Source organism: Crotalus tigris, unplaced genomic scaffold (assembly GCF_016545835.1).
Source record: "Crotalus tigris isolate CLP2741 ecotype Arizona unplaced genomic scaffold, ASM1654583v1 scf7180000017700.2314712, whole genome shotgun sequence".
NCBI lineage: Eukaryota > Metazoa > Chordata > Lepidosauria > Squamata > Viperidae > Crotalus > Crotalus tigris.
Window position 1 is genome coordinate 1,771,924 of NW_024096576.1, and position 15,275 is coordinate 1,787,198.

General features: G+C 34.9%; 1 long non-coding RNA gene across 1 annotated transcript; it reads left to right on the forward strand.

The window, feature by feature from the left end:
* The first annotated feature begins 503 nt into the window (after positions 1–503).
* LOC120305944 lies at positions 504–14,683 on the forward strand. Its single transcript, XR_005556140.1, has 4 exons — positions 504–636; positions 10,261–10,365; positions 11,902–12,058; positions 13,671–14,683. It is a non-coding gene; the product is annotated as an uncharacterized LOC120305944 (long non-coding RNA).
* The last annotated feature ends 592 nt before the right edge of the window (positions 14,684–15,275 follow it).

Genomic DNA, 15,275 nt, shown 5'->3' on the forward strand with positions numbered 1-15,275 from the left:
ATATTATGTAATTATGAAGAATAACATTTGCATATGTATTAATGAATATATATAGAACATTTCCATGTGAGAAGATCATTCAGTATCTCCTGTCACTTTGATGAATATCGTGCCCTGCATTTTTTTTTCACATCTGCTGAAAGTACAGAGGAGACACATAGATGTAGCAGCAATTTATAATAGGTTATAAACCTAAACCATATTTTTAAATAAATAATTTAAAGTTAAATAAATGCCTATATACCATGTTTCCCCCAAAATAAGACTGGGTTTTATTTTTTATTTTTGCTTCCAAAAGAGGCACCAGGTCTTATTTTCAAGGTATGTCTCACTGACATCCGGCAGCGACAGCCCCACCCAGCCCATCCATTCTTCTGCTGCCGAAAGAGCAGCTGCAGAATGTAGCATTTTGAGTCAGGCCTTTCTGGAAGGCCTATGTAGCCAAGTACTGAGCTATAGATCAGTCCTTGGCTACAGAGGTCTTGCAGAACCGAGCTATGGATTAAATGGATTGAATGCATAGCTCAGTTCTTGGCTGCAGGGGCCTTCTGGAAAGGCCTGTGACTGAGAAATGCAGGCCTGGCTGCAGAAGACACCTCAGAAGAAGTGGGCTGGGGAGGAGAGCCTGGCTGCCAGGTAATTGGGTATGGGGCAAGTGGGACAGCTCCATCCCCCACCCCCACCCTAGCTTTATTTTTAGGCGTGTGCCTTGCCCCAAAACTAGGGCTTATTTTTGAGGTAGGGCTTATTTGAGGCCCACTGCCAAAAATAAAGGTAGGGCTTATTTTCAGGCTTTACTTTCGGGAAAACATGGTATACATGTATATACTTATCAGGTAGTTGGATTCACTGGCTTATATAGTGTCTTTCAAAATTGTGATTTGAATATATATGTTTGGAGGTACAATTTGATATTATATCATTTTTAATTTATTTAAAAATGTATGCCATTCTGAGTGATTTGATGACTAAATATATTTTTAACGTATCAATAAGGATAAAAACTTCATCTCTATTATTTATGTGTAGCTTTAAAGATATATTTATCTTATATTTAAAGGTATACCTTTCTTCTTGTCAATGTCATCATTACTACATAAAGTTGTCACCCTTCACAGATTAAAGAGAAAAAAAGTGAATTTGGTGAAAAGAAAATGATTAGATAAAACACTACTTCTCTTTTTTCCATTCTAAATCTTATTTCCAATACTTTTTCTTTCAGTTTCTTAGTTTTGTTTTGTTTTGTTTTTTAAAAAAATGGGCATTTTGTTGAGATATGATGCTTTGGTAGCAGACTTCTTTTTCAGACATCCACATGCCTACCAACAAGTCAAGATCAAGATATGTTTTTTTAAAAAATATTTAATTTAATTAATTGATGTTTGTTTTTTTCCTTCTTCCTTGATTTGCACATTATACATGGTAATTGCAGCAATGTTGGGCACTATTGGAGCTCAAACCAATATATTTGACTAAATAATCACTGAGAGTTAACTACTGTACTAGTAATTTGCAGAGACATTTTTCATTTGTCTTCACAATACTTTTTAGTATTTATGTTTTCCACTTGACACATGCAGAAACTGAGTCCTAATTGTACCCTAAGAATCTTAATCTTCAAAACTGACAAGCAATAAAGAAAACTTGTCAGCCTTGTCAGAACTGTGATCTGTATTCAGAATATTTTTTTACTTTATTTTGTTTTTCGATGACTAGAACTATGTGATAATTGTTTTTTGATGGTGCTTCTCTTTTTTTTCCAGTGCAGTGGATAAGGTGATTGATTTTTGTGGATGGGTTTTAACATTTCCTAGTTCTTTTTCTAGTAGAAACATTTTACCCATCAGTTTACTGAAACTATCATTCACAACAAAAAGTATGTTGTGCCGCAGTAAGTTATGATCATCACTAACATTGTTTTCCAGGAAGAGTTGTTCTACATTCACTGCTCTGTAACGAAGTGTTCTGGATTGGAGAAAGAGGACATCAGAATTTGGGAAGATGTTAAATATTTTCATTTTCCACATCCTGAGTTTGACAGGGACTATCACACAAGGGATATGAGTTTACTTGTTCTGCGTGGTTTTATAAATTCCCTGTGCTGTGAAAAACATAAGGAATTAATGTAGTTTTACAATGCTTTTGGTTGGGTTTCTATTTGGACACAGTTGAACAATACGCTTTTGAAAATAAAGTACTGTTCTGGATAGGAACAGTCCTTGCCTGGAGCACTTCAGTAGCTTTTGAAAACCAAATGTTGTTCTGAGTAATAGAGGTCCTTAACTGGAAATATCTCTTATGTCCAACCCTCCAAACCCCAGGCCTGCATTATGCCTTCTGGCACCTTGTGGCAAGCACTTTGGGATAGATATACTGGATCCTTCGGCTCTTCTTCCTTGACAACTCCCCTCTTGCGAAAAACCTCATCAACCAAAAATTGGTACATGGAGAGAAGAGAAAGCCAGATGATGTGGATCACAAGTTTGCATTCCAGATGCTTGTTTCACTGGAACAGCCATGATTTGTATACATCTTAAGAGGAAAGAGTAAATGGCAGTAACCAGAATTATGGCAACTGAGATGGCAGCAGCACTGCAAATGACTTCTTACTCCTCTGACTATTGTCATTCCTGCAATAATAATAATAATAATAATAATAATAATAATAATAATAATAATAATAATAATAGTAGTAGTAGTAAAGTTGGAAGGGACCTCGGAGGTCATCTAGTCCAACCCCCTGCTCAGGCTGGAAACCCTATACCATTTCGGACAAATGGCTGTACAAGAAAGACCAAATGAAGAACAGAATAGAGGCATGGGAAGACAAAGCACTACATGGCCAATACATTAAAAAATAGCTGGGAAAGCAGATAATAACAAGACCTGGCAATGGCTAAGAGCAGGAAAATTAAAGAAAGAGACCGAGGGACTAATTCTGGCTGCACAAGACCAAGCCTTAAGGACAAAAGCATATAAAGTCAAAATTGAGAAGACAGCAACAGACAGTAAGTGCCGCCTATGCAAAGAAGCTGAAGAAACAGTGGACCACCTGGTAAGCTGTTGCAAGAAGATTGCACAGACTGACTACAAGCAGCGGCATGACAAACTAGCAACAATGGTGCATTGGAAGATCTGCAAAAAATATCATTTGCCTGTAAGCAAAAACTGGTGGGATCATAAAATAGAGAATGTCATAGAAAATGATAAAATTAAACTGCTCTGGGACTTAGAATTCAAACAGACAAGCACCTGCAACATAACACCCCAGACTTAACAATTATTGATAAGAAAGACAAAAAAGTCTGGATAGTGGACGTGGCAGTGCCTGGAGATAGCAGAATAGAAGAGAAAGAACTGAAGAAGATAACAAAATACAAAGACCTACAAATAGAAATAGACAGACTGTGGCAAAAGCAAGCAAGGTTAGTACCAATAGTCATAGGCTCCTTGGGTGCAATCCCAAAACAACTGGAGCATCACTTGAACACCATTGGCATTGACAAATTCGCTATTAGTCAATTGCAAAAGGCGGCCTTACTAGGAACTGCTTCCATCCTGCAACGATATCTGTAATACCATCAAAAATCCACATCTGCCTATCCCAGGTCCTGGGTAAGGACTCGATAGGTAGACAAAATGCCAAATCCAGCCTGAACATCTGGCTGACTGTGCGATGATCCATAATAGTAAAGTTGGAAGGGACCTTGGAGGTAATCTAGTCCAACCCCCTGCTCAGTTTGGAAACCTTATACCATTTCGGACAAATAGCTGTCCAGTCTCTTCTTAAAAACTTCCAGTGTTGGAGCATTCACGCTTCTGGAGACAGGTTGTTCCACTGGTTAATTCTTCTAACTGTCAGGAAGTTTCTCCTTAGTTCTAGGTTGTTTCTCTCCCATTGCTTCTTGTCCTGCCTTCAGGTGCTTCTTTTCTTAGTTTCCACCCATTGCTTCTTGTCCTGCCTTCAGGTGCTTTGGAAAATAGCTTGACTCCCTCTTCTTTGTGGCAGCCCCTGAGATATTGGAACACTGCTATTATGTCCCCCCTCGTCTTTCTCTTCATTAAACTAGACATACCCAATTCCAGCAGCCGTTCCTTATATGCTTTAGCCTCCAGTCCCCTAATCATCTTTGCTGCTCTTCTCTGTTCTCTTTCTAAAGACTCAACATCTTTTTTACATCTTGGTGACCAAAACTGGATGCAGTATTCCAAGTGTGGCCTTACCAAGGCATTGTAAAGTGGTATTAATATTTCACGTGATCTTGATTCTATCCTTCTGTTAATACAGTCTAGCACTGTGTTGGCCTTTTTGGCAGCTGCAGCACAATGCTGGCTCATATTTAGGTGATTGTCTACTAGGACTCCGAGGTCTCTCTCACAGTTACTACTATTGAGCAAGGTACCTCCTATACTATACCTGTGCATTTGGTTTTTCTTGCCTAAATGTAGAACCTTACTTTTTTCAGCGTTGAATTTCATTTTGTTAGATAGTACCCAAGTCTGTCCAGATCCTTCTGTATCTTAAATAAAAAAGTATTGCCTAGTGTAGAGTATGGCTGGTTGGGAGTTGAAGTCCACATATCTTAACGTTGCCAAATTTGGGAAACATTGGCCCAGGATACCTTTGCTTTGGTTGGGATCATTTCTTTCTATTTTTTTTTCTTCTTTTTTTATTTTTTTTTCATTTTTGCTTTTTTATTATTATTATTTCTATAATTCTATAGTCCACATAATAGCTTTGCTTGATTTTCTCTTCTTGCAATAATATTCTCTTTTGCCAACCTTGAATTAATACAATTCTTTTTTTTATTATTAAAAGTTTTTTGAAATTTTACAGAAGAAAAAAATTCCCCTCCCCAGACCCTCCCAACCCACCCCAACCCTCCCCCAACCTTCCCAGAGCTGAATACAGGCTTAATTAAAACTTAAAGGAAAAAAATTTAAACACATGTAAACCATAAGCAATTAATTACAATAATTAAACAAATTATAAAATACTTTAAGACCAATATATAAAAAACAAAAAAAAATATATCTAGAGTTTTCATTCAATCTCCATAATATCATACTTATATTATATAAAACCTATCCCTCTTTCTTTGTCATCAAACTCAAACATACACATATAAACATTAATTATACCATTAAAACAGAATATTCTTTTAAATACTCCTTAAATTATTAAACTTAAACTTCTTATCTAGAATTTTCATTCAATCTCCATAATCTTCTCTCCCCTTTATAAATTATTCAGAAAAAAACTAAACATTTTCTAATGTCATACTTATATTATTTAAAGTTTATCCATCATTCTTTATAAACACCCTCAAAAACACACATATAAACATTACTTATAACATTAAAATTCCCTTATACATATTTAAAACAAAGTATTCCTTTAAATGCTCCTTAGATAACTAAACATACACTACCTATCTAAAAATTCCCTTATACATATTTAAAACAAAATATTCCTTTAAATGCTCCTTAGATATCTAAACATGCACTACCTATCTAAAATTTTCATTCAGTCTCCATAATATCATACTTATATTATATAAAATCTAATCTATCCCTCTTTCTTTATCATCAAACATAAAAATAAACATATAAACGTTAGTTATACCATTAAAACAAAATACTCTTTTGAATACTCCTTAAATTACTAAACTTAAACTTCTTATCTAAAATTTTCATTCGATCTCCATAATCTTCTCTCCTCTTTACCAATAACCAATTCCATCCACAGTGAACTGTAATCTATCAATATCCTGAAAACAATCTATACATTCTTTATCAATCTCTCTTGTCCAAAAACCTCGAGAGAAGTGCTTGGAAATCTGGCCTTAAAGGTTGCTCCAAAAAGTTTATAGATCTTGCTTCTTCCGCAGACTGAGAAACAAATACTTGTGGGGCTTCCTTAACCTCCTTCTTCTGTTGCTCCTTTTCTTTGCGTTTATGTGTTACACGAGTTATCCTCTGCTCCTTCATCTCAACTTGTTGAGGCCCCTCAGTCTGAAATTTCCCAATTTTCATCAATATAGGCTCTTCAGACTGCAATTCTGCCTTCTTCTCTTCCAAAGCTTTAAACATAATAGGTGGTGATGAACATACCCCCAGGACCAAAGTGTAAAACTCTTTTGCTTTGAAAACAGTATTAAGTCTATAACATGTCCCCAGATAATTCACCACCATTCCAGTCGGGACATCCCATCTGAACAACATTCACCTCTTTTTAAGTTCATCTGCTAAAAAAGCAAACTCCTTTCTTCTTCTTAAAATTTTAGATGGGATCTCCTTTAAAATTATAATGTCTTGTGAAGCAATCTGAAACCTCTTATTGTAAAAAGCTTGTATAATTTCATTGCGCAGGGATCTTTTCCCAAAATAAATTACCACATCTCTTGGCAGATTTCTTTGCTTTGCCACCACAGAGTTAACTCTAAATGTTTTTTCAATTTCACTAACTATTTCCTCTTTTTCTCTGTCCAGAATCACAGCAAAGTCATTTGCAACCATCTCTCTCAGATCTCCTTGCAGAGACTCTCTCAAGCCTCTAATTCTTAAAGCATATTCCATTTCTCTATATTGAAGCATAAGAATCTCATCTTGAGAATTTTCCATCTCTTTTTCCATGCCTTCAAATTTTCCCTCCAGCAGCTCCACTTTCTCTGCAACCTCTTCTACACGAAAGTTCAACTTTTCAAGAACAGAGGCAAATCCTTTTAAAGCCAAAACTATATCTTGCCTCAGAATCCTATTATTTTCCACTAAGATCTCTTTCACTTCTCTCCTGATTTGAGATATAGCATTTCCCATTATGTCTTGCAAATCCTTTACCGTTAATAGCTGTGCCGAAGAAGAGGGTAAAACTATTGATTTAGATTGTTGCACTGATGATATCACCGAAGAAGAAGCCACCTTAGGAGCTGTGGGAATTACTGGACGCTTTGGAGCCATCTTAGAAAATCTTTACTCCTTCTTTAAAAATACCCAAAAAAAAGAGGGAAGAAAAAAAAAGGTAAGCAAAAAAAAGGGGGAGATTAACTCCAAAAAATCAAAAACTCCTTCAAAAGGAGATCATTATAATAAAAAGAAAAAAGTTGGGATCATTTCATAATGTAGAGGCATATGAGATGGCCTTGAAGACAGGAGGAAGAGTCATCCCTAAGGCAATGAACAGATTAGACGGGCTTCTATCTATCATCTTGGTAGCAGTTTTTCCTCTTGGCCTTCAAGGCCATTCCCTAGGTACTGTATACAAATAAAGTGTGACTTGCAGACATTTAGAAAAATAACAATTATTTTTTGAGAGTGAGAGCAGCTTATCTGTTAGCTCTTCCAATGAATAGAGCATAAATTTACTACCATATTTTGGTGTCTCTCTTTCAGGTATGAGCTATCTATTCTTTCTATTTATTTTTGTTAACATTAGCATTAAATAATTTTGTAAAGGGAATTATTACTTTATAAGGTTGTGAAGGTTTACTCTGCCTTTGTAAAGGTGGAGAAAAAGTATTTTTTTATTATGATAGCTGTGAAAGAGATTTTTAGGGAGAAGATCAAAGTCCTATTATGTTTTTAGTATGGCATTGTAGATAAAATCTATCAGATCCATGTTGAATCATGCTAAATCAATCCCTTAACAAGCTTGCAATATTCACATGTTGAGTTTGTGGGGGTGTCCCTGTGACTGCCTCAGCATAATAATAAGTAACCTAGAAGGATGCATTATGTTGCAGTTAGTGAAGTAGATAATCATTTTTATCTAAATAGATTTATGGAATACATCATGTGATTAATTAAAAAAGTATCAAACTTTTTTCTATTTTGTCTTTTTTTAGCAAAAGAAATTATATTTTATTAAATGAAATTGCAGTTATGGATTCATTCATTCACCTGATAGAAAGCCCACTAAACTCCACCGTCTTTTGTTTTTTGAATAAACTTATAAAGAATGACTTGGGGAAAAAAAAATAAGAACTGTAGCTCCTTCATTCTGGGATAAACTCTATGAAATCTAATATCTTCTGAGATATTTTTCTAAGTGGGTCTTTGACTGAACCCTTGTAATGACACTTAATTGTTTTTTTTCTTCTGTTTTCAGTCAATTGGGCTTATTATTAATATGGAACATAAATGGAGCTGAGCTTGAAGAGTCACTCATTTAAACTCTATTCTCATAATATCAACAGTGCATAGAGCAATCTTTGTTACTCTGGTGGCTTGTAATCATCCGGATCTGATTAATTACAGAGACTGATACAAATCTCTATTTGTGGGACAGATAATGGTCTTGTCTCATGGCTTGCTTCTGAAAAAGAAAAATAACTCCACCAAAACAATAGAAAGGACATCTGTTGAGTCTTCCTGACTATTTACTAAGTAAAATACTGAAGGGGAGTTCAATTAGAAAGGTTATGTGAATGAGAGTCTGCAGGAAAGGTATAATGAACCGTGGGAAGGATTTCTGAAGAAATATCATATAAAATGCAAGGATATTATTTAGAAATTGCAGACTCCCCTAGAAGATGAATTAGTGGTGCCATGAAGCAAATTCTTAGCTTTCTCTCTTCAAGCAACTAGTGCAAATCCTCATATAATACCAATTGACCATCAGCCACTCATTCATTCATCAAAACTGGACAAGGGATCACCTCAATCATTTTACCAATATCTGGTTTCTTCACTGTCACTAATGTTGGCTATTATCCATATGCCCAATCACACTCAGACCATTTTTTTTCTCCTTTGCTATCCTTAGTGAAGCCATATGTTCAGCAGAGGAAAATTTAGAGTAACCCTTTCAACTGTCCAGATCATTTCTAAATTTGATATATCAGCCATGGTTAACAGAATTACAAGTTCTGGTAATGGAAAAAAATCACTATCAATCAGTAATGGTGGATCAATTTAATGGGTCCAGAGGTCTCAGTGCATTTAAACCCTTTATGAACTGTAACCAGGACATTTTTTATAGCAGAAGCTTTTTTGAACTATAGTATACAGATTACTATCTCTCTGATCAGCAAAAATAAAGTTAAGCATGTATCTTATTAAAATATAAGCCAAATATTTCTTTGACTTCATAATATTTTTAGCCTGTTTTAGCCTAGCAAACTGTATGAACTCAGCCACTTTGGTTTGTAATTATGGTTTATAATCCATAGTTCTTTGTGAACCAGGGTATTATAGCTTTTTAATAAGCTGTGATAGGCAAGCTACAGCTCAGTGTGACATGTTAAACCAAAATGCATTTGAGGCAAGCTCCAGCAACTCAAGCATAGACACAGTTGAATAATGGATAGATGAAACTATCAGTTTAGTCTAGTGGTTAATAGGCTAGAAAGTGGGAGACCATGAATTCAAATCCTACCTTAGGTATGAAAACTAGCAGGATGACTAGTTTTGTCACCTAGAGTGACTGGCTCTTGGCTCTAGGTGATCGCAATCCAATCTACATCACAGGTTGTTGTTGAATAGTCTTGCCACCTTGAATTATTTGTAAAACTAATAAAGATGGGACACAAATGACTTTTTTTTAAAAAAATCTATAATGTGCTACCTATCCTATTACCAAGTGCATGTCACTAATCCTTTTGGATTATCACACACATTTTATTTATAATTGATGCTTGTAATTTTTAATTGATGCTTGTAATCTTAATTCTGTGGATAGTGCATGTTGCTGTGGTGTTAAACACATGGATTTACTTAATCCAGGTTATCCAGGACTTTCCTGTCCTTTACTGAATAGGCTAAGATCTAGTTAGAACCTAGAAGGCAGACTGCAGGAGATCCTAGAGTCATAGACTAGACAGCATATTTGAAAATGATTCTGGAAGCAGGCAATAGTAGGACAATTGATACTAATTAAATTTAATATTGAACATTATTACCTACTTTCTATCCTATTTCTTTATTATTTTTCTCACTAAATTGCCTTTAGATAGACAGAAGGACAACAGGTAACATGATTCAAGAACTGATTATTCAACAGGTGCCAAGTGACTACTTTTTCCCCCTTAGGAACAGGATAATTAATCTTACCAATAACTTTACACACAGGAAACCTAAGGAATGCTGTATTGAATACTGAGTCAAAATATTACTTGGATTGTTTTTGCAAAGCTATACTGAAAGTAGATGAGAAGCATATCTGCTGTTTCTATCCTTACTTAACATTCTAATTATTGATTTTAACTATGCCACTTGCTATAAATGAATAAGGAAATAATTTGCCATTTGCTTTCACTTAAGCCATCCAGCAATAAAGATAGAGAGTACAATACCGGCACTGGATAATCAACATGGATATTCAATATTTCAGAGAGGGAAAGAAATTGCACTGGTCAATTTAAGTAGGTAAGATGTATGGTCTGGGCATGTAAAGGACACACTGGGTTCAATTGTACAGGCTTTTTATTTGGGGTAATTTGTGTATTTGGAACAGTGCTGAAAACCACTTGAAATAATTGTGCCAGCGAGGAGTCAATCCAATATTGTTTTTTTACAAGATATTTCAGCATTTGTAATAAGAGTTTTATACATGCTGTACATACTATTTCAAGTTTATTGTAGAGCTAGTACTAATTAAAACTTTTTTAGCCGGGTTACTTATTGTGGGGGATGGAAGAATTAAGAAGACCTAACATTTGAAAAGCGTGTGTTTGTGTGTGTGTGATGTGGTATGGCATAGGTGCACCAGATAAGTAAAGGGGAAAATAATAAGACACAACATAAAAGTGTGGTTGTGAGAAGAAGATGAATGGTTTAAAAATGAGATAAAGTAATGTCATAAAGTACATAAAATGTGATAAATAAATAAAATAAATCCAGAACTTTGAATATGATTCCAAAAAAGGTGCTTTGGAGTATGTTATGGTAGATCCTTTACTGGGATTGCATGTTTACCTTCCATAACTGTTTTGTAATCCTGGGAAAAGACATGGCTGCTTTAAAGAGTTGCAGATGTGTGCTACTATAGAAGTGTATTGAAAACGGAAGCTATAGACTTCTGTAGTCAGATTCTAAACTGGTTGCATTCTTTTATCCTGTAAATTGCCTTGACAGATGTTTGCTTTCTGAAAAGTTGCTTGAAAGTATTTCAATCCTTTATAATACTGCTAATACTACATAGTACAAATAATATTAGTGAGGAACCTACATTGGGAGCTAAGAGGTCAGTTATATCAGTTATCAGTTTCTCATGGCTAAGAGGTCAGTTATATCAACAATCAACATTCAATTAACTCAAAGACTGGAAATCTCAATATAAAAAAATGGTTAACCCATACGAAAGAGAAAAAAAGTGACATGAATTGATTTTTTTACATGGTTGCATGCATGCTTCAGTTAAAAGCAAAGACATTGTCTTTGATATAAGCATTTTAAAATACTTTGAGTTTATTCCTGGCTCATCCATGTGCACCGTACTGGAAAATAGATAAAAAGAACCTTTTTTTTCATATGTTTCTAGTAGAACACTTAGCTGTAGCTATATTAAAAACAGTTATAAAACTATTAATTATGTTTTGGGGCATCTCATTAGAAATCCATGAAATACATATGGCTATGTACCACATATACCAAACTGTGGGACAGAAACAGAGCCTTGAGTTTTGGATGGAAAACAGAAATTGAATTCAAGCAGACATTTCCATTGCTTTTATGCACCAGACAGAATTTCCTGGTAGGAAAACTCTTAAAAATCTATTTTGGGAGGATAAGAAAACTCACCACCAAGTGTCTTTGAAGAGTTTTTTCATATTAAGTACTGTTCTTAATTACTTAGCTTGTAAAAATGGGGTTAGAGAAAGGGTAATATTATATATTTTTCTCTCTGTGTGTGTATATGTGTGTGTTTTAAAAATCCTTTAACTGTTTCTTTGTCTCAACCAGATGAAGGCAGAAATTTGGTGTGGATTCTCTCCCCCACCCCAACAGTAATGAGTCTATTTTGCCACTGGATGATAAATTAGACATTTAATATTCAAAAGAAATGCCTTTCTAAGCACATGCAACCAAGATGTTTTCATCTTAGCTCTGGTTGTCAAAGGTAAAGAACAACTGTAAAATTTACCGTTTGATCTAAAGCTTCTTTAGTGCACATGTAGAGTAATAGATTCCAAAAGGGCTAAGAATTAATCTTTTTCTGATTACTAAGAAGTACAAGAAATTTTTATTTTTCAACATGTCTGCCTCCTGATTTTCAATTTGCTAATGCCAAACTTTGATGCTAGTTTTGCCCATTTCTTTATGGCACTAATCTAAAGCCATACAATTTGAAAAGGTTAAGAAAATAAAATAAAGCAAATTGATAACATTTTTGGCTGGAATGCAAGGATGTTTTAAATTTAGTATTCTAATTATCTCTGCTAGAAAACATTACATAGATTTAAAGATGGATGCTTGTTAAAAAAAGGTAAAGACAAACAAAAGTGTCAACGAGTAAATAAACAAGCAACAATGGTTAATTTATTTAATAAGGCTTCTTCTCAATAAACTTACATAGGATTTCTCATGCCTGACTGGATAAAAGTTAAATATATAAAATATGCCCAGCCAGCCCCCAAATTTAACTCACTTGAGTTTTTAATATTTTCCTTGTTTACAAATATTCACAGGAAGTTTGAAAAGAATATACCATGACAACTTTGTTTGCTCTGCAGATTTGTGGAAAATTAGTTGAAAACTTCTTTTAAGCTTCCCATGGAAACAGTTCATCTTAGGCACAGGCTATTGGCAATTGCTTAGTTATGCTGATTCAGTGCACATGGCATAAGTTTGGTATGAAGGTTTGTGCCAAAGGCTGGGTTGCTCCTCCAAGTGACATACTGAAAGCTAATAATAAAGAGAAGTGGTTGACTACTGAGAGAGAGAGAGAGAGAGAGAGAGAGAGATTGTGACTTCCTTCTTAAGATTGTTCCAACTTATCTACTCTGTCCCATTTCAGTGTGGGACTTATGCTAATTGACAAACTATGGTGAAAGAAAAGATACCCTCACATTTACCTTGTGACTACATGGACACAACTATGCAGGTTTTTGGGAAAAATGTTTTGCTTCAGCATTCTTTTGAGATTTTTTTTAACAGCTCTGAGATTTTATTAAAATAGCCCATTTCCCCCCCCCCCCAAGGCTTCTGGTCTGCCTGACAAAAATGTACCACTGATTTAAGAATCTCATTAACTTTAATGAGTGGGTTCCTTAAAGCAGCAATATCTATTTTTCAGTTCAACAGAAGGCTGCTTTAATGAATAGCAGTAAGGTCCTGGGTTTGTGTGAGGTCAAAAGCAGTAGTCTCCAACCTTCTCGCTTGGCAAACTTGCAATGGAGGAAGTGAGTGAGGATGGTTTTGCGCACTCTGTGCCACTTTCACAAATGCAGCTTTGCATGTGCGTGTGCGTGCCCTCACCCACCACTTCCAAGGGACGGTTTCAAATGGGCTGTGACCTGGCACAGAGTCACATACCAGGGGTTGGGGACCTCTGGTCCAAAGCACTTCTGAATCATTTTCAAAGCACACACAGCCTTAAAAATGACTTATCTGTAAATCATAAAAGACAAGATTTTGTCAAAGTCCTTCATATTAAGGGAGTAGTTTTCTGGATATTTGCTTGCAACAGAAACAATATTTTTATTGACACCACTTTTTTGTTTTCTTTTCAGAAATCTTTAATTTTCAGTCCTTCTCTGCAAAATGATTGTTCTTTCATTTGTGAAGATAAATGAGAAGGTACAATTTGCTGATTATAGTCTGCCCTTTCTAAAGTTTGGAACTACAACTCTTTAACTACAGCAATGACCACCCTGAATAACAACAAACAAATGTTGATATATTATTAAAAATTACAATTGTATGTTACAGAATGTTGGAATAATGTCTGATCAGAAAAAAAAGCACCAAGATTCATAAAAAAGTACTTAATGGAAGTTAGAAGGGACTGTATGCACCAACTGAAGTGCATAAATAGAAATGTTTACTAGGAATGCAGATGGGGAACCAATAAGGTATTTTATGTGGAAGATTTGTATGAAAGATTCATATATGCACATGCCAGCATATGAACAAAATATACATGAACAAAATAATTTTGGTCTTCTGAATTTTTATATTCTTAAAAATAGTCTTGTAATGGAAGAAGCCAATAAATGTTTCAGAGATTAATATTCACTAATCATATTTTATGATTATAGTCTCAGAGAAAGAAAAAGAGAATGCTAAAATTCTAGTGAGTTCCATTGAGCATTAAAAGTATGATTGGCAAACAATGTTTTTCTCAGTAAATCATTTCCAGAAATGGGAAGCTAATTCACATGGCACCATAAAGCAGTCTCACTAGTAACAGTGGGAAAAATGAAATTAATAGATGAAAACAAAGCATAAGTAGTACAAATGGCCAAGTTTTTGAGCAGGATCTGACATGCAAAATATGGCAGTGTAACAGAATGTAGAAATAAATACCTAAGCTACATATTAAAGTCCAGTGATACTTTATACCCAGGATTAGAAAATATAATAGTATATAATATTCAATGTGCTAACATGGACTATTGTTTTAATGATCTTATCCTCTTGTTCTTCATATTCTTATGTACCCTTTAGACAAAATTCTTAGAAAAAGCTTTCTGTGCAGTCTGAATTATTTTCACAGAAGTTGCTGAATAAAGGGATTGTGAAAATGAAAGAGCTAGATAAGTGAATTTTGTAGCCTGTTACATTGTTTATCTAGTCATTTTAATGGATGTTTATTCAGGGGGTGTCAAGGTTATCACATTCTTGGCCTCTGAATGTTGCAAAAATATTTTCAACATGTCAGAATGCATCTGTAGCTTTAGGACATGGCATTTCTTGTCTATAGTATCTTGAACATCATTATGTTGTATCTGACAGGATCATGCTCTTTGTAATTTACACTACTGACTTGTTCACTGGATGAAGAGCTGTTTCCATTTATTCAGCACTTTCTCCCAAGATGCCATCATTGCTTTATTATAGGCTACATTGTATGGGTCCCAGAAAAAATTGGGCAATTTTTTGCCATATTGTTTTTCCCATACTAGAGAACGATAGCATGTGTACCTTTTGAATGGGAATTGGCAGATTTATTTTCCATAACACAAAGCAGATTTCAGTTAGATTTGCTTTTGTTTATTAAAGCAGGCAATTACAGCCAATATTTATTTATAGATAAAAAATATTACTAGTCTTTTCTCTCTCTGTGTGTGCGTGTGCCCATCTACGTGCATGTGCCTGAATCTAAGAACTAAACC